Raw genomic sequence first — 24326 nt, forward strand, 5'->3', positions numbered from 1 at the left:
ATTTGCGCTTAATAAAAATCTTCCCTGATTTGGACATCAGTAACAGACACTTCGTAGCGAAACGCAATTGAGACAGTGCAATCGTCTATCCGAAACAAAAATAAACCAGTTTTGGTAAATTTATTTGCCGGCTGTAAAGCTTGAGATAGTGGTAACTTTCTAATTAAACAGCGGGATTGGCAGTTAGAAGCTGAAGATTCTGATATTGACTTTTAAGTAGAGGTTCTTTCTGTGCGGTGTTAATTAGTCGTTTAGCGTAAGTTGAACCTCAAGGCTTCACGAACCCCTGCCGTGGACCTAATTAACCTCAGGTTATATTTTCTTATTGTTAATAATTACCGACAATCCTTCTCCAGCAGATTTAGTCTACTACTACATTGTTACCTACACTTTACTTGTTTATAACCATGCTCTGCCCCTAATATGATTATGGACACGTGGAGTACCTTAGCGCCTTAGCTAAAGAAATCATCTATTGTATTAACGTACGCATATACTTTGGACATTTTTCCACGGTTGGAACAAAAACACAAATCTAAAGATGCTCAAATGACGTTGGCAGCTGTTCAATAAGGTCACCATTATTGGCCACTCTTTGAATCGTTATCCAGCTTTAAAACAAAATCCTTTCGAACTCAAGCTACCAAGGAAAACTAAAGTACTTCCTCGACGATCGGGTATCACTTCCAATAGTTTTTACATCATCAACGATTTAAATATTAATCCATCGAGGACTCCCTGTACGCTCGCTGCTCGCAGATGATTCCATCATAGTGATCACATAGGCCATTTAGCTTCTCACCGCTTACGGTGTACCAGCTGTTCCAAAGGCCCTGTTATGCCATCTATTCAGCCGCTTTTTTCGCTAGTCGGTATGGCAGCTTTCTGTGTGTGCCATTATAATACTGTCCGTAATGCCGCTCACTAGAATCGCGATGAGGTTTCTTCATTGCAACGGAGCACGTCGGACCTTGAATGAGAGCTTTTCGTGACCGCTTGTTACCGAGCAAGCTTCGTAAATATCGAACTAGATCGGCACAAAGTAACAATATGATGGGACGGGCGAAACAATGGGCTGCTCTGTGTATGTTTATTGTTTTGTCATCGATAAAACTCACACGTTTCGCATGCACCGATAACGTTAATTAATGTACAATATCTATAAATTTATTGATGATGTTAATAGTAAAAAAATGTATGCAGTTGACCACACTAAGGCACGGCACGTTCCGTGCCATTAACACTATTTTCAATGCAATGCGGCCACCTTATTGTTTATCTCTTACCGTCAAACTTCCTTCCTTTGGCCAGCTCATGCAACATTATGGTCTCGTTGTCGTTATAGTTTATCCGCAGTGTCTGCTTATTTTATACATAAATCTGTCTGTTTGTGTCTAGACGAGACAGAGCAAAGTAGAAACAGCAATGGAGGAGAGGGGTGCAAAAACCTCGGCGCCAGAACAGGTAGGCTCGACGAAATTTTAAACCTTTGCGTCCATATAGGTAGGTATGTTTCGAACTAATGTATTGGTATTACTCTTTACCTAACGAACGGAGGCTATCGTTTACACCAGCTGCCCTGAATTAAGACGACTACGCCAGAGGGTATTACTTAGGGGCAGTGGGTAAAATTGAATTTTCAGCGCGTGCTGTTTCGTTAGTTTACTTAGTTGCTGACTCCATCGATTCTGAAGTTGTCGGCCCGCCCGAGTAACTGAATGTTGGTCAAAACGGTCGCAGTCATCGTTGAAGCCCATGTAGCTGTCTGCGACGAGCCGGGAGCTCTGCGAGAACAGTGGAACACACAAAGGAATACGCTATTGGGGCAGCTCGTTAAATTAGACTGGGTTAATCTATCTATCTTTCTTTCCGGCTATCTCTTTTCAGATTCACTATTTGTGGGCCTTTGACGCTTGTTGTCGTTTTTATTATTATTATTGGGATGGCTGTCAGGCAGCATAGCGCCCCTTTCGAATCCAGTGGACCAAAGCTATTAGTCACGCATGATTTTCGACTTTTGCTGAAGCTTCCGCCGAAGCCATACGAAAAAAGGCAAGCCGGAAAATCGAATTCCATTAAAATAATTTTTGCTTCCAGGCAGCCATTAAACTAATAATGCGCTCTGCCAAACTAGATCCATGATCAATAATTAATTGTCTGTGTAAGCAGCAGAGAAATTAGTTGCGGGAATAATGTTAGTAACCTAAGTACATCGCTTCGTCGGTTTTCGTAGATGGTTTGCAATCGGGCCGCGGCCCAGACCCAGAAAAAAGAATCGAGCTCGATTAAATAAACAGGATTCGTATTGCGTGAAAATTATAAATGTGATACTTCTGGTTGACTTTATATATTCTCTACACGTCAAGACATACATTTGAAAATTTAGTAGGATAGATATATTTTTAGCTAGTTCTAGTGGGCTTTTTAAGATTACCTCAGCTACAATGCACTGAGTAGCAGTAATAAGACTGGTGTTATTATTCTTATTATGATTACCTTTCAGGCGACCATTATTGTGGTTGACCTAGTAAAATGTCTTGTTTTGTATATTTTCTATTCATTTTTAAGGTCTCATGGCTCGCGTAGCGCACAGAACGCAATTTAGAACTGCTGACCAACAACAGCAGGACTGCAATACACTTAAGCACTACTCTGTTTTTCTTTTTCGACTAAATCTTCATCTCTGGTTTGTTAAGTTTCTTAAAACGAAGATTTTCATAAATTTCTATGCTCCAACTTCTGGTACGGTTTCCAAAAAACTCCTTCTTCCTGATCTCATTGATAGAGAACAACTCTTTCTATTTTCTTCCATGTTTGAGAAGAAATTAACAGTCCGCAGCGGTTAAGGCCAGCAGCATCGTTATGGACAGAATTTACTAAACTGCATATCGTTTTTAATGGTTCTGATCGTCGTAGACCACTATATGCGTCCTCGTACGTATCCCCGGGACGCAGCTCTACGACTACGCTAAATTCTCGTTTTGGGCAAACGTTTGACGTTTCTCGATGATTTACTTGTGTAATCGTACCAGTTCCCCTGCCTTGAAAAGGATAACTGCGTAGACGGAATCATCGTTGGATACGTCGGTGGAATAGCTAGAATATCGAACCGTTGACGTCAGCGACTCAAGTAAGTGCTGCACGAACAGTGGTGATGAATGGTAATGATAACAATCAGGATAAATGAAAGCTTTTCGATTTCCGTATTCAATTGATGACCTTCTCCACGAGTTCCCATGTAATTCATCCTTATACACTTATTCTTTTTACCAGTAAACTGGCGTAGTGAATCCCGTAACTTCCATAAAGTGCTGCTGCTGCGGCTGCAGCTGCCGCTGTCGCCTTTAATTCCGTCAAACCGTTGTTTTCAACACCCATTAGCTTTAAAACTTCCTGTCCACATAAATTTTACGTCTAGCCACACTTTAATTTTTTCGTATAATTAACGTCAGCGTATAGTTTTCCTCTAGCTGTACCACGGTGCATAAAAAAGGCTTAGGTCGTCTCGGGGAAATGTAGCTTATAAGCCCTCTGTTAATATTGGTGCTAGTGCTGTTACTTCTTGCCTCTTCTGCGTACTCTATCCATGCTCTTAATGAACCCTACTTTTCATTCACTCGGATTTTCCTGTGTGAAGTTACCGTCTGCAATGAGTTTGCGTTGAGCTTCCAGATCAACGCTAATTCTGACATACCACTACATCCTGTTATTACTTCGACACAAGTAGCCCTAGAAGCTGATCACCTTCTTCGAGGCCATGACTGGAACGGAAGTAAGACACTATTAGTTTGTCAGACAACGGGCTTCCCAGCCCAAGCTCAATCAATCGAACGCCTGTACAACTCACATGCGTCCCTAAGGCTCATAACCAAAAATGTCACCATCACGCGGTCTTTGTTTTTTAACAAGAACATCGATGACCGTTTACGCTGAGAGAAAAAACTAACTGATTCTTAGCAGACTGCAGACAGACCGAGTGACACGACGGGAATTTAGAAACGAGATCCTTCTTTCGCTTTTCGAAAATTCTCTTCCTCTGAAATTTCGAGACAGCTGCACTACGTTCAGACGTGCCATTGTATTAGACACACGCTTAACCAGACAAAAACAAAATCTTCGATTACATTACTACTACCCTCACGATCAGTGCGTTGTTATTCATTGAGTATGTATAGCGGACCGCGGTGAAAGTAAGGGTTCGGGGTCATTGTTATGGTTGCTAGTGTGCTTGCTTTCCCACGCTTCTCAAAGATTTTTGACCTGTCATTGCTACTATTTATGAAAGTTTTTCTCGCAATTTCTACCCCATTCCGACTTCATCTTGCTTGTTCTTCATCTAAAGTTTATTGTACTAAATAATCCACGCCGCGTCCGTGGGACGGGAGCACGTCGTCGTGCACTAGCAGACGTCGCTCGATCATTGCTATGGTAATGAACAGTCTCTTGCCTGCAGTCATACCGGGGCCGTTATAAAAGCACGTGAGTTAGTGGAAATCAATGACTGGCGTTCCCCCGATGCATCCATATGCTCGTGGGGTAGCATCGTTCCTTGATTTTGCTCGATCATCACTGTAGAGGTTATGGAGGTTACGCGACACGACGACGCGAAAAGGTGTAAGCCACAAATGAAGAACGGTTGCAAGATGATAAAAAGTATAAGCGAGAGTGACGCCGATCAATAGAAAGTTCGACGTAGAGCATTGGACGCACATACAGTACAAGCCTGTAGAGAGACGTTTCAGACCCATTGCATTGAATTACATAGAGACGAGACGCCTCTATGCTCACACAAAGCGGGACAAATCAACGGCGCCGCTGACGATAGTTGACATGTGACAGGTCCAAGGCAAACAGTCAAAGCTTAGAACAAGGGGAAAACGAATCGGCAGAGGATAACAGGAGACAAAGTCATAATGAAAAATGCATTTATCCGGCAGAGGCTAGTAGTAGGAATAGCGGGGGACGGAGTGGCTCTGCTGGTCACCCAAGCCCCACCAACGAACACGACAATGCCACGGATAATAATCCACTATATATATGTCGTGCTCTTACTATATATATATGATTGTAGCGGGTGTAGCTACGTTCATCAATACTATTGTTGTTATTGTCACTCTCCTCTTCATCAAAATAGCTATGGTACATGCACAGTTGCCCGGGCGAATAAACGTGATGCAACGATCAAACGAAAGGGAACCGGAGTCATGGCGCGTAAACACCACAAATTACGTAAATGGAGGGTATTATGTTACTTAGTTACGTACACAACCAATTATATCCAAACGACACTGATCTGATCGATGTTTTCCGTCGACGAACATGTCAACGGAATCATTAAAACAACAACCGCATGCTGAAATCGACTATCGTCAGCTTATCGGCGGTGGATTTCTATTTTAATTGATTTTTTTTTACACAGTGCTAAACACACTTGACGTTTCATCGAAGGTCCCATTGTCATTTCACGTTGATTGATCGAGCTTGTGCAGATCCGAGTGTAGAACTGGCCAGCCTCTATCCAGGCCAATTTTTTCGAATCGCTAATGCATATGTCGTCGTGTAGCTAAGCGAAGTTGACGCGGTTACCTTCCATTGGTTCACCGTGCGCCGTCCAGGCTAGCTCTCGAATAGGAAATACTGCCGTTATAAAATGCGTATTTCAGCCTAGGTGGAAACGAGTCGCGCGCCTTATGCCTAGTAGGATTTACGGTATTGCGATTTCGTATGTAGAAAGTAACAATAAATTACAACGAGGAACCCGTCGTAGTATGATCTCGCTGAATAGCATTGTCACCCAATGTCAGTGACCGTTTTGCTGCCTAACCCTGAAACTTAACGCTGATCACGGAACCGGCAACTGACTGCCCGGAGTCCCTTTACTGCTGAAGTACATAGTACAATAACATCGCACACGATTCAATAGACTTTCAATGAGTCGTCACAATAGCATGTATATATGTATGCATTTTGTTTATAGACATATGTAGCAAGCGGAGCATTTGACGAAGTACTCAATTCAGGATTTATGTGAGCCGCTAAATCACAAATTTGAGCAAAATAAACTAAATCTAGTGCTACTGTAGTTCGACGTGCTCGTAACGAAACCTTCAGCTAGATACAGCAGAGACGATTGATAAGTAGATGTCAAGAACTCTTGGTCGTATTGAAAACTAAAAGAAAATTACTTAAAGAGGTATCAGTTCTATATAGGCATTAGCCCGAACGGTCGAACGTCGGACATTACCCACATCGGTAGTAGCAATTATTCGTTAATGGAGTTCAGACGAGTGACGAGACTTACTGTTCGCTTCCTATCTCTCATACCGTCTCACGTTTCTGTTGCCGTCTCTGTATCCTCTATCATTTATTTGTTCCTTGGGATCGTATCTTCATTAACGCCCTCTTTTTATATCTACCTCTATCTTCATTTTTATCCTGTCGTTGTCGATTATCACGATCGGCGGCGGCAGCAACAGCGCCAATAACTTTTTCTATCAATGTGTGCAAATAAGAGTTTGCTGCTGCATACAACAATCATATAATCACCTTCAATCCGGTAAAATATTTGCGCTTGCCCCTTACTGGCACCTACGTATACTTATGCGGGCGAATCTGTTGTTTGCAGGCTTGGAACGCTGATGAAAAAGAAAACGTGAATCTTCGTCCTTCGTCGCTTATACTTCTTTCACCTCCTGTTTTCTCTCGCTGTCTGCTTCAGCGTGTTGCGAATCCATTATGGCAAAAACGAAAATATGGACTAATCCGGCATAGCATTGACTGCCGTCAGCAGAGCAGCACTGTTCTAGCCCAGGTGGACCTGTCGGGGCTAACCCCGTTTAATAGATGTCCTTTCTCTAAACCGATGAACTGCATCGGTCCCAATCGCGGCTGCCTACTCCTATATACATAATTGAGCCTTTGCAAGGACCTAATGTAATACAGTGTGTTCTGCGTTGCTAACTTGTCTCGTGACAGCTTGCCCTATGTCGTCTTACTTCTGAGCGACCATGCATCATTTCCGATCTTTCATTGAGTTTGCGACCGGCGAGGCTGGATTCGAGTCACTAATGTTGACTCGGGAGAAAGGCGTGGGCCTATCGAGTTTAGAAGGGACGGCAGCGTGCAGTCTCGCAAAGCAGAAACGAACTGCACCAGTCGTCAGCAGCAGCAATAGCAGCTGGTAAGGAATAATCTCTTTCTATACTATTACTAGTGCTATTGTTAATAAAACATAAATAATGAATGGATGAACTATAGTACAATGCCGCTGTACAATGTCAGATCTAAACAGAAAATCCAGCCGCGAGGGGCGAACAGCCGAAAAAGGAAACAAAGCTCTCTCTCTCTCTCTCTCTCTCTCTCTCAACGATTGATAAACGGTAGTAGTCTTTTGTTATTACTTCTGTTATGTCTACTTTTATAAATAGATTGTAATCGATGTTGCAGTTGCTCTCACATTTGCTACGACGGACCCAACAAGAATATCCTAGACCTATCTATCTCCTTTCCAGATTAGAAAGATTGGCGTAAAATGGTGGCCATTTTTTAGCCATCTGCGGCCACTCACAAGACCCGTTCCTCTATTTAGTTGTAAATGCACGAACGTAGACATGCGATACAGGCAATCTAGTGTACAAGGAGCAAAAACAATGTTTATCAGAGTTGGCCAGCTCTGCTGCGGATGCTTAAGTGAATCGCCGCTTTTGAGACCTGGACCTATTTCTACGCCGGGGGCCACCTCCGGCCTCCATCATTTGGCCTATACATAGCTGAGTTTGCCATGATAGTACTCTACAAGGTGTGTAGACTGAGCGATGCAAAGTGTAGCTACTACGCGGGTGTGTAAAGCGTGAGAGCAGCTACATTCGTCTAACATATACAGTATACTACAGTGGACGCAAATATCAGGATCCCGGCTACCGGTACAGCCCAGCCGGGGGGCTCTGTCATGGGGGGTTAACGACTAGAGGCGCATTTTACATCCATATACTAGGTTGCTAACGAGATTTTGAATTCAAATTAAGTTTGAGAGCCGTCCCCGGCTCGTGTCCAAGCATCCAGTCGGTTGGTCGGCCGATCGGTTTTTGTCCTGGGTCTGAACTGGTAGCAACTGTAATAACAGCAAGAGGAATAGCACTGGCCAAAAATAGTCGCCTTGCTATTGGTCCTGCCTTGAACAACGTCACGGGAATTAGTCACATTCGTAATGTTAATATATTCCTCGAAAGGGACCCTGCAACAAGAACGGTGGACTCTTCGATGTGAGCATTTGCAAATTTACGTATACGCGCTATGCGGACGCAGATAAATCGAGTCATCGACATATGTCCCTATGCTGTGTCCGCGTTTCTTCGTACCACAACGACGCTGTGGCGACCGTTGTTGCTATCCATTACCTTATAACACCACCCAGATTATGGTATGGAGAGAGGTCGTCAAAACAGCTCCTGGGAAGTGGATTTAAGTTGTAGCCTACGAAAGCTGGGCCAGCTACAGAGATCGCTACCGGCCATACTCGTAAGAATCATAACCTGGGAAAAAGCGCCTCAGTAATTCACCTAATTGTGGTGCTAACCTTAACTAAATACCGGCTGTTCGTAAGACCCCGGTTACCAAAGTTATAATAGAGAACCAACTAATTGACAATCATGGAAATATAAAAGGATACCGATGGCTCATAAAAGGAGAGTCGACTTTATCATGCATGTGAAAACTTCTTGTATAAAAACGATAATATTTTTACGTAACAGAATAACTCTGAATGTATAGATAATTGGAATCTACGATAAAGTGCTAGGTAGTGGACTAGTGCTAGGTAATGTCTTACCTAATACTGATATTCAATACATGCATGTGGATATCTATACACAACAAAACGAACTCGGAGCAATTAGTGCAGCTTTAGCTATTTTCGTCAACTGACCTAGGTTAGGACTTCCCAGTTCCCCACCTCCATTTCGAATTGCGAGCTTATCTTTAATTCAGAAACCCAGTCATAATGATCTCAGCGTGAACGACAAGTTAACGGCACCGGAAGTCAACACTTTAATTTAGTGCTTGTTACAGCCGATATATGTTCGCTAGCCAAAACTTTAGGTTTTTATAAACAATGAGCGTAACGCTCAAATCGTAAGGCAGAGGGAATATGTGTTATCCTATTTATACACATTAAAGCCGATTTATTTTCGTCACTCAAAGGAAATTACTGCAGTAGAAAATATTCAATAAAGTATGACGTGTTCTCATTTAAAGAATATCAGCTGTGGGCCAGTCGAAGTTTGTTTGCGTTAAATAAGCCGAAGTTCAATTGACTGGGACCAGCCCACATATGACTTCCTCATATATAAGGGCAAAAACATTGTTTCTAGGCTTTAAAAGTTCCGTGAAATCCCGATTAGTCATTACCAGGTTATATTTTAGTTACATCAGCAAAGGACACCAATGTAGGCGCAATTTTAAAACGACTTCTGCTTACGCGTCAATTAATTACAGCAACGTCTAAGTGGTATATGATCAAGTAAGTATACAAACACCAGTAGAAAATACATCGAACATTTTTCTCTTCGTTAGTGAACAAACAATTCTACGAATCATGATACCGAGGTACGCGGGCGTGCCCCGCGCCCCCTTAATACAGGACTTAATGCAGACACTTACTGGGTGCCAGTGTGTGTTTTTGAAAAAAAAAATAGAGTTTCAAAATTTCTTTACACATAAAACTCATGTATAAACTTAGATGAAGCTTGGCTCTTTTGTATCCCCAGTCAACGGCCCATTGATACGGCACAGTGTGTGTGAATAAGTAATAAATATGTATATACATGTATTTCGCAATAAAAATAGTGGCACATGCACCAATAAACGTATTTGTAAGGCTTCGAGGTTGTTAGCCTTGTTCACGGACCCTCCAGGCACATCGCTAGCTGCAAATTCAATTGCCCCTCCTAGGTTTACCAGATATTTTTGAACACTTCGTTACCCTATCTGCTGTCGTGTTGAACGCTTTATTTTGTCGCAGACGGAGGCAATTTATTTCTGAAAACTTCATCGTACACGTTCTTATGGATATTGTTTTAAGTGGATATGAACGAAAAGCGACACTCATAGGCCCTTTCTTGAGACAATTTCATGTGTCTTGAGACGAATCCCGTCCCGCTCCGTCAAGGACCGCTGTTGAGATCTCACTTTTCGATTTCTGACACAACACTGCGCCCGCGTGACTAGCCAGCTAATGTTATAACATCTAAAATATAACGGATCGTATCACTCAACCGTACCATGAGGGTTCGCTTGTCCTGTGTGACGGCAGGGGGGTGGCGCCGTACAAGGCTGAAAAATTTTCTCCAGCCTGGTAACGTTTTTTTAGAAAATACTAACGACAGAGAAAAAAAAACGAGGTCTAGTTATCTTAGTTGTTAAGGTTTATTTGTGCAAGCTTTAGCGAGCTGGATAATATGCAAAATTTCTAATGAGGAGTAACTTGGAGACAGGTTCAATGAGAATATTGACAAGAATTCAAATTGTTTATTATATGTGTGTATATAATACAGAGCTTCAATGGAAAATAATTGCGAACTAAAATGTAAGTTTGTATTAAATAGCGACTTATTCAGTCTTCGTTCAAAACATTCGGTAGTTGCACATAATTGCATCAGGCTCCAATATCTCCTCTCTAAGTTAGACCGAAATGGTGCATCTTCTATATCTACTGCTAACTAGTAAATGTCCAAGGATGAGCGGACGTAACATTGCAGTAGATAGCTGAACCAATACGAACTTATTAGTATCCTAAATATCATATCCCTCAGGTGGGGGTACTGTCACCGATGCCCCTGATCATATCGCAATTAGGTAAGTTGGATCAACTCGATTCTATACCATTGGCTAAACTACCTAATTAATTTAGAGCTGTTTTTCCATTCATGTATATATCCTCGATACTGAAGTACCATGTTTGTGGTGTATATATATATATATATATATATATATATATATATACTACAAACATGCTATATATATGTACATATATGTTCCACCGGTCATGCACAGCGCTTGTGCATTTGGTCAAGAGCTGTGACAGCCAATTGATATATTACTCAAATCAAGAAGCAGCTCACTAATTACCATGTACACACTCGAAATCGATCCTAATAAGCACTAAATACATTTTTTTTATGTACCCGTATATAGTACTATATACGTTGCCGGCTAATGATTTTGAAAAATACTTTCCCTATTACAATTGCCATTTTCTATAGCACAAGCTCCATTCACTAACGCGCTTCATACGGTGTTTGGTGAGTGTAGCATTTGTTCTAGAAAGCCGTCAGCTGGCTAGATTCCGCCGAGTGGTAGAATATATCGTCTAGTTATTTGAATAAATGTCCCCTTTCATTTGAAGGGCTTGCCGTGATACATTTCTTGTTAGTCGTTACTTGTTCAGACGACGGAATAACTAGTCGTTCTCGATTTGCCTATCCAGCTGGCATCGGATGGTATGGTTCGCCCTTGATCTTTTTGTTTGCGCAGAGAATATGAAGACAGTCGCCCCTTGCGAAGACTGCCAACGGTCCATCATCATAGTAATGTACAGCTGAATTTGAAGCCATACAGACAACTCGGAATAGAGCACGATCAGACGATCCAAATGGATAACTAAAATACATGGCTGAAAAACAGTACAAAGACAACTAGCGAAGTTTTGGATTGTGGAGACCCTGGGTCACCGAGATTTTAGGAAGCAGCAACAAGCTGACGTCTCAATGTACGCATTCGATCAGTTAACAATATAACACATCACATTTCCTTTAATGACTGACCGTCCATTCAATCGTCGTGTCGTTGCCTATGTTCGGAAAGGCCCATCGCTACAGGCTGTTTGGGATTAAAAATATACGTGTGTTGGATAATGGCCTGCGTGGTATCAAGTCTGATTATTTCTCCTTTGACATGAACAGACACGGATGTTAAAGCCTGCGGCACCTCGAAATGATTTAGTTCACAAGTTTTAGGTAAAAATCTGTTCGCATTAAGGCAAAATCAATGCCTCTACAAAAGTTTTGTGCAAATAATGTTTCGTACAATAAGGACCTGCTTGGTTATAACCTGTACTACTATAGACACCTTGTCATTTCTCAGATCCCCCTCATTATGTAGGTGTATTATCTGTCCGCCTGTGAGGTTCTAGGATGAACTAAACTTTCCTCCTTTCTGATTTTGTCCTACTGCTATGTCCTGCTCGCAATTTGCGAGGAAATTGATCGCCGACAAAACACCAGCTCAATCTGCCGGCATTTTACCACTTTGCTAGCTAGCCACACAACCCGATTTTACAAGCTTAACAGGGACAGTGTAAAATTTCATGCCCATTTTATTAAGCGTAAAATCGGGTTTTTATGATTAGGTGTAATAATATTACTGGATATACAAAGTTTGGATTATTCTAGACTTATACTCCTACGAGAATCTAACTCGTAAGACTATCCTTGTCGAAGATGAACGACGTCTGCACACACTCACACAGACGAGCAATGGACGTATTATCAGATCGATCGAACAAGAGAGGCCGGAAAGACTATAGAGGCCTGGCAGTCTTTAGATATACGTGATTTTAAATGCACTCCCGATGCAGACGTTGGCGATATGTCCATAGATGGCCCAAACTTAAATTAATTACCAGAATACGTCGTACCGTTTCGCCAGGTGGACAAGTTAAATAACTAACATTCTGTAACATATAATCTAATGCTTCCCTATGTACATTTTTGATTATTTTACACTTTACGATAGCCTGTGGTAATAATTGTCAGGCCATTACATCCATCCAAGTGGAGAACGTTTATTATGACGAAGAAGGCCGTAAAAAACTGTCAAGATACAGGATAACGATTGTAATTCTACTCTCAGTATGATATGTCATTATCATAGTAAAAAGCACGTCACGATTAGCAAAGCAAACCTTCGACCATTGATGACGAACCGTACATTGCCGATAATCAGCCTTGTCGCTTCTTTGCACCGACTTGCAGCGAGTGCGTAAGAACGATGGGGAGTTTAAGTCAGCCATCCGGGCAGGAGGGGCACAGTGGCTGAGCAGTTACAAATGGGCAAAACACCGTAGAATCGAAGATTCTTATAACAGTAAACACGCTTTGTTGAGCTTTTTGCCGTGAGGTATTCGTTTTGTGAATATATATCTAGCCGAGTTTTCCTGCGGCGATACGCAATCGTTAGTCGCGACTCGTCGGAGATTTGTCGGAGTTCCCAGTGACGGATGAATTTTGAATTGCATTCATCCAACAAACGTTTTGCTCGACCGACTGCTAAGAAAACTCTAAATCCGCTGCTTGGCGGCAGAGGAAAACTCGGAACAAGGTCGCCAAGCTTCAGGCACTTTGTATTTCCTTCTCCATCCAGCCGTCAAAAAGAGGTGGTCTGAAGCTATTTCTAAAGTTTACCTGTATCTTCCCTATCTTCTTTAACGTCCAGTTGGAGGTGGCGAACCTTTTACGCGCACCAGTTCTAACAGTCAGTATCTCTATTACTATAAATAATGAAATAAACTGAGCTTAGTCGCTAGAAAATATTGCCCTAATGTTTTAACGGTGTACCTTCTTATATTGCTCATAATTAAAATCCAGTAGAATCGAGTGTATCTATTTGATGTATTCTCTATCCACATATATAGAATAGAGAACAATCTACGTGCGTGTGGAATCGAAAGAGGATACAAAAGTAAATTTGTGTATAACAGTAGTACTCACTTATCCGAAGCTGTTCGTGCAAACGGCCACCATAGCGCAGGGTTTTTCTTACGGTCGCGAACAGATCGATAATGAATTTATATATATATATATATATATATATATATAAGAGCTTCTCCTAAATCTTCTGTAATTGTTGCAATCACATTTGCTGTTCTCACTGACCTTGTTGATCCTGTTGTAGCAGTTGTTGTAACAGCAAGATAGTAGATACCTGTTAATTATCGTTTTTCCCATTAATTATATATTTCATTTCGCTCGTGTTGCCTTTTTTGCGGCTAGTAGTACCTTTTTGAGATCGAGCTTGTCAATTTGATCGTATAGTTGTTGCTGGTTCTGTAGATGCCGTTGTCTCTGCTGACGAAGCAAGGGAGCCCGTAAGAGCAACTTCATCCTCCGTTCGACGGGCCCCGCTTAACTTGACATTTTGTGTCCTTTTTTCCGCGTTCGAGTGTAACGGGACTTTTGTTCTCACCGTTTCGCTCTCTCTCTCTCTCTCTCTCTATATATACAACTTCGTAATAACTACTAGATAATACTTCGGTATCTTTCTGTCCCAGACGTTTCTCTACTTGTTTATCCCCTAGAAAGCCAAGAAACAAACTCTACACACAGTTTGCCAAGATTACAAACACAGTATCCGTGGTCGGTTCGGTAGTAGCCTATTTTCCTGCTGTTTATATTTATGCTGCTCAGCGCCCTCTAAAATGGGCCTCAACACCACCTTTGGGGCAAACAGACGTCCCGCCCATCTGTGGTGGATATCAGCACCGTAGGATTTTCACTGCTTATTATCTGCACGTCCTTGCTGTACGAGTCCATTGCGATAAAGGCCGTAGAGATCAAGTCAACGAAAATTGTCACCGGTGTTGTTATAGGTCTAGTCAGCAAGGCTCTTCAGACAAGCTGTAGTGCAGTTACTGTTGAAACGACGACGGCGACGACAACAACTACAACAACAACAACAACAACAACAACAACAACAACAACAACGACAACGACGACGACGACGACAGAAAGAAATGCAATTTTTTCCCTTGGTAATAACTCTAGAAAAGTTTTCGAGAACTTTTTGGCTACTTCTTCTACCTAACGATTTGCGAGTTTGGCTTTCAGCGCGGGTACGCTTTTGCAGTACGCTGCTTTCCTTTGTTCGGACACGCTTTTCACCGCTGCTGACTATGACGATTTTCGAATTGTACCAACAATATGCCAGTACAATAACGTTCATGATGATCCGCTTTTCGTATTCGGTGAATACGGTGAACAGAGATCGAACACGGAGCTGCCATTGTGATGCCCTTATAACCAACAATTTTAGCGACGAGTCGGTCTTTCGTATTAGTGCAACGCTCGTCCAACTCATTATTCTTATAAGGTTTGTTGTTTTATTATTAATATGAACAGGATATGGATGAAATGGGGCACGGACCTGAAGGAAAACTCCGCACATAAAAATTCCACAAGGCCTATCTGCCGCCAGTCATCATTTGAATGGTCACGGAAGGAGGAACAATGCGCTTGTTGGGGCGGTAACTTTGTAACTAAAATCGGCCAATGTTAGCGAATCTTCAGTTTGTAAAATTACATGCACCCCTGCACCCGAATTCTAGTTAGCATCAGAAACACGCTCTAATTTCGAAACGCTATAATAGTCCTTTTCTGTATTGATAGCTTAGTTGAACTTGTACTCTTACTTTAAGCCGTTGCTTACTTCAAATCACTTGATGAGGCCATCGTTTGTTTCTTTGGTTTGTTTATTTAGCTCGCTTAAATAAGCTGTGTCCACACTCGAGTGTCTCATAGCGGCGAAGACCTTCCTCTCAAATGATCCTTTTTCCCTTGTCCGCTGTACTATCACGTAGGGGTTCGCGATCATAGCTCACAACGAACGAAGCGCCGTGTGATTCCTGCTTAACCTAAGAGATGCAATTCTTCATATGAGTGCGGCTTGGGGAAAAAACAGCCGGTTATAGTGTCTTTGCTATTCAACCACTTTCTGGCACTCCGCTTTGCGCTTGTTTTCATTCAAACCCGCATCTGCCGTTTGAATAGGACGAACTGACGCTCCTGTAAGGTAAACACGCACGAAGTCGTCCGAGCTAAGCCGCACGAGTAGCTGGCCGCAGTGTAGCTATAACACTATCCACAGCATCGTATATCATATCACCAGCTGTCAACTGGTGAGCTGGTAACTGTTGCGCTTCCATTTTGTTTTCCGGCCGCTGCTGTGGACACATCGGACTCGACGACTATACCCTTCAGACCCAATGGCACGTTATAGGTGTCATTCGCAGACACACGAGCCTGCTAGTACGGCCAGCTGATCGCGCCCAACGACCGATTTATATGTAACAGACGACTTTCGAGAACACTGCTGCCTCGTGGACTTGTCCACGCGCCGTAGTTTCGCTAGCTTGCCGTCTGAAGATGGTTTCCCCCTTCTAGCTTTACTTTGTCTTAGACCCAATTTGGCATAGAACGAACGCTTACTTGTTGTTAAGCTTTACGCTCGGTCGAGTAATGTCAGCGTCGGTGTGATCATCCCACGTCTATTTGTTTGTCCGTCACCTGCATACTAGGTGAATGCAGTAAGTCTATGCATCTGCATCTGTACATGGGTCGACGATGGCCATGGGTCGCGCATTCAGCGAACAGTATTTACAATGGCTCCGTTAATCGTTTATTTTGACCTACGTCTCTTCCTATTTAGTGTCACTTTTCATTACCAGTCATGAATGCAACAGTGATTATTACCAATAACGAACACATCACTGACAATTGCGACCGCGGCGACACAGTCATGATCACGGATATATCAACTAACGGCTGATCTTCTTCGAATCACTTGAGCCGTTTCGGCAGCATAGAGTTGAATACAATTGCGATCCACACCAGCTGTACAGTAGAATCCAACACTGGCAGGAAGGTCTCTCTCTCTCGCTCTCTATATACATATATATATATAGAGAGATATATACATATATATATAGGGAGAGAGAGAGAGAGAGAGAGAGGGAGAGAGAGAGAGATATGTATAATAAAAACGACACACGATTTGCTATCCCTTCATCCTTTTCACACCTGTCGTTGCACGATTTCACCCTTAATCCAAGCTTATCTCATAATTTCTAGTGTTATTGATTACTATTCTATTAAGAATAACGATCAGCACCACGTGGCATGAGCGATACGGTGGCCTTTTTTTGTTTTTTTATTTTTTAAAGATTTTGTTTCGAATCGAGGCTTTTTCTTAGTTCCCGAGACCACCGATCGAATTGAGCGAGAGTGTTCCTCCAATCCGGCTCAGGCAAAAATAAGCAGAAACACAGATACACAAGATCAGCCGAACGAACGAACGAACGAGCTTTCAGCGGCGGCCGCGTTATTCATATTGGCACCATTGAACACGCTGGGCTCTTGAAAATTCTAAGCTAGCGTTCCATGTTTGTCTTGCCGGCAATACACAAGCTGCTACGCTACTGCTGCCTTTGCCGTTACAGTTTAGTAATGACAGCTGAATGTAGAACCGTTGTCGGCGATCGCAATGACAATAGCCGCCACATTGGCATTTTACGCAGTACTCAACCACTTAGCCCAAGTGACCATCGAACCTATGGGTCTCTGTAGCAGGAATAGCCTTGTTCAGCCGACTTTGATAGTACGAGCAGAGTTGTCGTCGCAGGTAAGACGATGCTGCGTGAAGGAGGTTGCTTAGAGAGCCGGCCTGTCTGCTGAGGTAACAGGAGCAGCAGCAGCAGCAGCGGCGGCGGCGGTGGTGGCGGCGACGGCGGCGGCGGCAGAAACAGGCGGAGTATGGTGATTGTGGCTGAGGTCGCGGTGCAGGCGAATATAAGTCTCTTTGCTGGCTGACGACATCCAGATCGAATACGACCCGCTCGCCGGCATTCGAGAGAGCGTGCTGAGTAACCAGTCACTTACTCAGCTCGAAAGCTCAAAGGTCTCACGCTAGTTTTTCCTCCTCCGTCTTCTTTCTTTTTTTTTTTGTCTCACTTTTTCTCGTACTCTTTACGCGTGCGCTTCTCGACTCGGAGTCTGTTGGACGTTACGCGGCACCGAAACCAGAAACAACGCTTAACAGCTAAACAGCGGAAGCCACTCCGTTGATGTGAACGTCGCGATACGGCCTTGCGCTACTCCAGCATCTGCGTGCGGAGGAAATATAAAATACGACGAGTCTGTCCGATATCGAAGCAGTCATCGCTCTACTACTACTACTACTACCGCCGCCAATGGAGTATCGGCGTACGATGTGAGACAGCGTCGTTCTGCGAGAAATGCTTATTGATTACGGTTGATCTTTGCAGTGGACGCTAAGGACCTTATCAGCGGGCTAGGTCTTAGTCGATCCAATGCGAAGTGTTTTACGCGAATCAGTTCATCATTTGGTTGTCATCAGCTTCATTTGGTTGCACACTCGGTTTCGGCTGTCGAACACTCAGTGCCGTCTTCACCGGCAGAACTGGTAATATATTGATACAGTTGAACCGTACGCGAGACTGGCGTTTCGTAACAACCGCTATCGCTCCTCTAGCCGCCATAGACAATTTCGTATCGACGTTTCCAGACCACGAGCGCTAAATTACCAATATTATATGGATCGATTACGGCTTAGAGATTATAAGCACTGTGAACGAACGTCGATAAGATATTTTCTTTTATTACTATACTAATCGCCTCTCGTATCGATCGCAGAATATCGTGGTGGAATCAGAGTTTGTTTTTTTTCTTTGCCTCAGCCTACTTTGTTGTGTTTCGCTAATTCGGCGTAGGTCGTAGGTTGACGGCGACAGATCTATTCGTCACTGCATGATCTTCCTTCGCTCCAACAAGCTCGAGCAACTTCCGTATCACTTCCGACAAAACAATTAATCGCGGTAAGTGTTGAGTATCGGTCGTGGCGTTAACGACGCCGCGACGCTGGTTGGTAACAGACGTCACCTAAAACAATATGCGATTAACTGCTAACGATACCGACGAAATTAACGTTTCCTTTTTAAAACTAATCGCGGCTAACAGCCTACTACGGCTGACGCGAGCCGGACGACGAAAATCAAACAGGCAAAATCGTTGTCAAAAATGTACACCTATTTTTTTGCCGTCGGGCTTTTGTTATGACGCTTTATGTTTTGGTTTAGTCTGCACGATCTTTGCTTATAGATTAATGCACGTACATACAGAATGGGTGAATAACAAGTCAAAATGATTGCACACCCAATCCTGTATATTTTATTTCGCTTACTCTGATAAATCTCTTCTGCGTCTACTTTTTTCCCCCCCCACCCACCCACATCGCTGATAAACGACGCTGATAGACTTCAAACAACAAAGACTATCACGCCCATTGATCTCTGCTCACTGCAGCCTATTGTCAAATGTGTCGTCGCCCTCCCCTCTCGATTTCTAGCTAGGTTCGTCGAATACGACGATCAAGGCTGTAACGCACGAAACATAGATCGATTGATTTCTATTGTATTGTATTGTATGTGAAACGCTCATGCACCACTCGTCACCAGCCCGACGTGATCCAGCACAACAGTTATAATTGCTGCCAAATGTCTTCTCTATGCTGCCATAACGCTGACATTATCTCTCGGTCTGGTGTAGCACTTCGAACGGTTGACGTTTGTTTTGTTTTTTTTTTATAGCTACAGATTGTGCCAAACGTAGTTCTAGTACGGAAACCGCTGGGCGCGGAAAGTGCGCAACGTTGTACCAATCACTACTCTTTAATGTTTATTCCTTTTTGAGATGTTACTTCACTTAGCATTCTGCCATTGAAGCGGATTGTTGTCGCAGATGTGGCCGGTAATTGTTTTGCGCGGTCTTCTTGCTAACAATGCTATCGCTATAAGTTAACGTTGCCCTATACGCCGATGTTAGCATCGTGAAGATTGTCCATCATCGATACTATAGCGTACGATGCGCCAAGCGAACTTTCTCTATCGAATTTGTCCTTTGTTTCCAGTGGCTAAATCCCATCCGCTCTTCATCCTCTAGATCGTATTATTAGCCCGAGCGACGTTTGCACCGTGACAGGCCGCTTAGCTAGTACTACTTAGCTGAACTGTAGGAAGGATAGTCATAATTTTTCGACCAATAACAGTTTTGTGGTCCAATGCCCTCGAAACAATACGCCGGCGTCACAGCGAAGATCACTGAGATCCTTCCGTAGACGCACAGCTGAACCAATACGAGCGGACGAAACAGCAGCGTCCGACCGAGCGAATCAGACTCGACCAGAACGATTGCCGCCGCTGCGATCAGCCGCAGGCAGCAAAGTTGCGAACGGCGGTCAACGTCAGTGACGACCGCGATGGCACACCACGTGTCAACACCTTCCAATAGGACTAGTTGTATTAAGGGCAAACAGCGGCCGTATGCAACAACAAACCGCTACATTGCTTTATTTTGCTGCTATTCACCCCCTGCATGACGTGCTTTTTCCTGATGCCTTTTTCCCTGTGGCTGTCCGATTGGCAGCACCTAACTCAGCCGGCCTGTTTATCGCATTTGTACAATGCAACCCTATCACTGTTGTTGGGGCAACAATAACGATTCGTAGCGAGCGCGTTTGCCAGCCGTCTGGCGCGGCCGGAGTGGCAGACAACTCCCTCTATTGTAAAAGACGGCGCGCCGACAACGCCACAGCCTTTGCCGCGGGAGCATTTGGCCGCGATTGTCGTACCCGTGCTCGCCTGCCGACGTTCTAAAGTCTGTTTGTCCGTCTCTTTGTCGTTCAATCGTGCACGGCAGTACGGCGCGTTGTAGTCAGTAGCGGCGATCGACGAAAGCACTTAACCACTGCACTGCACAGTCGGGACGACTAGTTCAGAAACGCTACCACTGTCAGACGACGTTCTATTCACTCTCAGATGCTATTCCGTTTACTGTTTAGCAAACAAGTGAGTGCCGATGTTTGTTTTCATGGCGCTCCGGACGACTATCTGCAGCTGCCGCTGCTGCTACTCCACGGGCGACGCTCGTCGGTATCTATGTTGATGTCCTTGGCTTTGCCGCGCTAGACGCGACTGACAAACGACGTTCGCTATTACGGCGGCGGTCAGTGGCGACTACGCGTGCAGTCTGTGTATACGTATGCGTGGCGGCAGTGTGTCTCTCTTTTTTTCGGCCGCTCTTGTTGTCGCTGCTGCTGCTGCTGCTGTAGTTGCCACTGCTGTTCGTGACTCTCACAACGTTGTCGGACGGCTGGCAGGCTGGGCAGCAGCAGCAAAAGACGCGGCGCGGTACGGTGCTGTTCTGATTTGCAGGCGCCGTCGTAGACAGCTTCCTGCAGACAGGCGGAATCATTCAAACAGCAGTCCCTTCGCAAAGGGAAAGCGAAACAGAGGCAGCGAGAAGCCACACACGACACGACAGCGTCCACGATCTTGCTACAGCTGCTGCTACTCCTCAGACGGGATGGCTCTGGAGACAATCCTGCCGCTGGCGACAGCAGCAGCAGGCAGACGGGGGCCCGGTGCTGCGGCTGCTGTGACGAACAGTAAATAGTTGACAGATAGAACTAACGAGCTGGTCGAGCCATTCTTGGTTGCGACTGCCGCTGCTATTATTGCTGATGCCTTATCATACCAATGATAACAAAAGCCGAACGCAATCAAATAAGTAGTGCCATTTTACATACACTCCTCACTCCACCTGGCTACTGACTCCGGTCTCTAGAGTTCCACGGGGCCCCGCCAACGCCGCCGCTACTGCTACCGCTGCCGCGCCGATGCTACGAACAGAACTAGACGTGAGTACTAAGGGGCGAACGATGTGGTTGCTCAGTTTCACATGGGGCATGGGCGCCCGCGAGATGGTGCTCTCGACAGAGCAGTTAAGCGCCACCTGGTGATTAGGCATAGAACTGTGCTTGAAGCCACAACCTTCATCGGCAGAGAATGGCTAGCTGGCCGAAAGAGCACGGCTGACAGGCACGCACCGTAGTCGAATCACCGGCGCGTTACGCTAGACGGGGAAAGGCTAAAAAGATAGATGCACTATGTAAATAGTTCGACAGTGAAAGAGTGTAAAAAAAAAAAAGCTAAATGAATTAGAATGACGCAGCACAATGCAAGGAAATTTTCCTGCAACGAAGCAATATCCGGACAAAGCTTCCTTGAGCAAGCAGAACGGCCATTTGTGCTAAGCGTTATTTTCAACAAAAACACTGAAGAGCTTGCCATTATATTGACGATATATTGGTTTAACTAAAAGCTATTTTCTATTGAGTGGTGCATTTGTTAGGCAGAAATATGTACCTCTTATATAATATATTTATTGCGTGAAACGTCTAATGACTTGTCGCGACGTGGAATATGCGCTGAATATCTTGCCAACTTTTAATAACGTGATAACGGCGCTGTGAAAAATGTGAAGCGTTAACAACTCTTATGGGAAAGCGAACGAAGCAAATTCTGCCTTATAACACGGTCACGTTAAAAGTTCTCGTAGGAGAAAAGCGCGGAGAAAACTGACCGGCTGAACACTTTTGTCCGCGCGTAACATTCACAGAGGGCGCCACGAACGCTATCGTCTGCTAGTCGCGCCACCATCCTGCGGCTGATGTCATCGGGTAGCAGATGTCTTTGGTGCACTAAACTTTTAATTTTGCGCGCGGATTCTAGCAAAACTTTTTCTAACTATAGGGAAAAGTTTCCCCAGCTACGGAGGAGTATAAATACTTATCAAAGATAACGATTTCGAAGCACACTGCGAAGTATAACACACCTGCTTTGCAAGTAAATTATAAAATTAAATTTCTGTTATTTTTACTATACTTTCACATCGCGAATCCTCTCTTTAGAATGTCATACTATGTAAGTGTGGTTTAGATAAACTTATTTTTGACTACAAAATTAGCGGGTTTTTTCAAAGAAGCTTTTGTTTATTTATTGTATGCTGTAAGCACATGTGTAGCATCGAACGCTGTAATCCACTAGTTTGATTGTTCCATTTGTTTCGATTTCCCTAGTAGCTTTATCATTGCTGACTGTCAGGGAAGCCCTTCTTTTTGTCAAATTATTGCGACCTGCATTGCTTGTGACGGTCCCGACTGAGCCATGGTATCTCTCCCAGAGGGGATCTTCAAGAAGCACGATCCGACTAAAATCCTAAATGGCCATTAAGTGCTCGTTAATTGCAAGCGAGCAACCTTCACAGCATATACGAGAATAATAGAAAGGGTGATCTGATGAGAATTTTCTGTAATGCTAATGTATTTCACAGATAAGCTAAATGACACGCTCAGTATTACTCCATGAGTATAACAGATCACTGTTTCTTTGGTGGAAGATACGTCAAGTTTATTGCTTCGAGCTGCTTTTCTTTTTATACACAGAACAGCTTGGGGTAGTTCTAGGGGTGCTGCTTATTTGATTTGGGCCACTATTGTTAGCAAATTAGGTCGATTGTTGCTGGTCCCAAATTTTTTGCACCTTACCGACTTCATGAGGTTGAATTTTGCTACAATCTGGATACAAGTAAGAATTATTTTAAAAATGTCCACGGCTGATTTTTGTGCTATTTAGAGTGTCATTTAATAGTGGTTGAAATCGGGAGCACTGCCAGATCCCATGCGAAAGTTATTAGTGGTGTGCGGATATCTTCATCTATGGCAGAGGTGGTGGCGCAAAAAACATTATCGCCTGAGAATTCTAGGATCGGAGACATTAGTATGCCCTGACTAGCTATGTACGCCTTCCGCACACGTTATATGCTAGAAGAACCATCTAGATCGCTTTACGCTATGTGGACCTTTACGCAACCGCGTAATGATCCGAAGTCACTTTTAATGGTATAACAAAATGCCCAAGACTGATACCGCTAATTAGGTCGCATACGCAGCTCGTTTTCTTTCGACATCGATCCCATTTAGCCTGCTTTTTCGGCGACTCCAACGGGTTCCAGGCACTCGTCAGCGTCGATGGCAGCATGAAGGTATTGTATAACGTCGCCCAATCTATGCTGTGAATTTGAATAAACCTTTTTCTATTTAACAACGTGTATTTGCAGCCATTAATTTGGTATAAATCTAATTTGGAATGGTATAAAGTGGTTTCCGTCTAACAAACAGGCCACGGCCAAGGCTGTATGTAAACGAATACGCTTGAATGAAGTTTGCTTCCGCAATAAGTGGAAAACGCTGTAAATAATATATTCGGTCCGATTCAAACGACAACGCTTAGTGTTCGCAAATACTGTATCGCAGTACCGTGATGGTACAAGCTGGGCAACAAAGAAATATATACATATTTTTGCTTACAAACCGTAGTTTCGAGCTGAACAATGATATAAATCCGCAAATATATTTAAGAGATAATCTTCTACGAGCATCACTGCATCCGTACGTGCACAAAGCAAACAGAAGCAGCGAGCTAGAAACCTCTCACTCTTTATTCATAATGATAGCCTTTATAATAGTAGTAGTGTGCAATGCTGCATTTACGACTTCGTATGCACGCGCACGACGAGAACCTGGTAAATATACTGAACGGCACTTGCAAAAGCATGCAACTTTTCCTCCTAACAATTTATGAG

At 43.7% G+C, this 24326-nt stretch overlaps 1 long non-coding RNA gene across 1 annotated transcript; it reads right to left on the minus strand.

Moving 5' to 3' along the window:
- Positions 1 to 10400: 10400 nt before the first annotated feature.
- Positions 10401 to 22501, minus strand: LOC111272527 (uncharacterized). Its single transcript, XR_002687570.2, has 2 exons — positions 14052 to 22501; positions 10401 to 13938 (listed from the first exon to the last, which is right to left on the minus strand). It is a non-coding gene; the product is annotated as an uncharacterized LOC111272527 (long non-coding RNA).
- Between the last annotated feature and the right edge of the window lie 1825 nt (positions 22502 to 24326).

The sequence above is a fragment of the Varroa jacobsoni genome, unplaced genomic scaffold (genome assembly GCF_002532875.2).
Source record: "Varroa jacobsoni isolate VJ856 unplaced genomic scaffold, vjacob_1.0 contig02508, whole genome shotgun sequence".
NCBI classification, from domain to species: domain Eukaryota; kingdom Metazoa; phylum Arthropoda; class Arachnida; order Mesostigmata; family Varroidae; genus Varroa; species Varroa jacobsoni.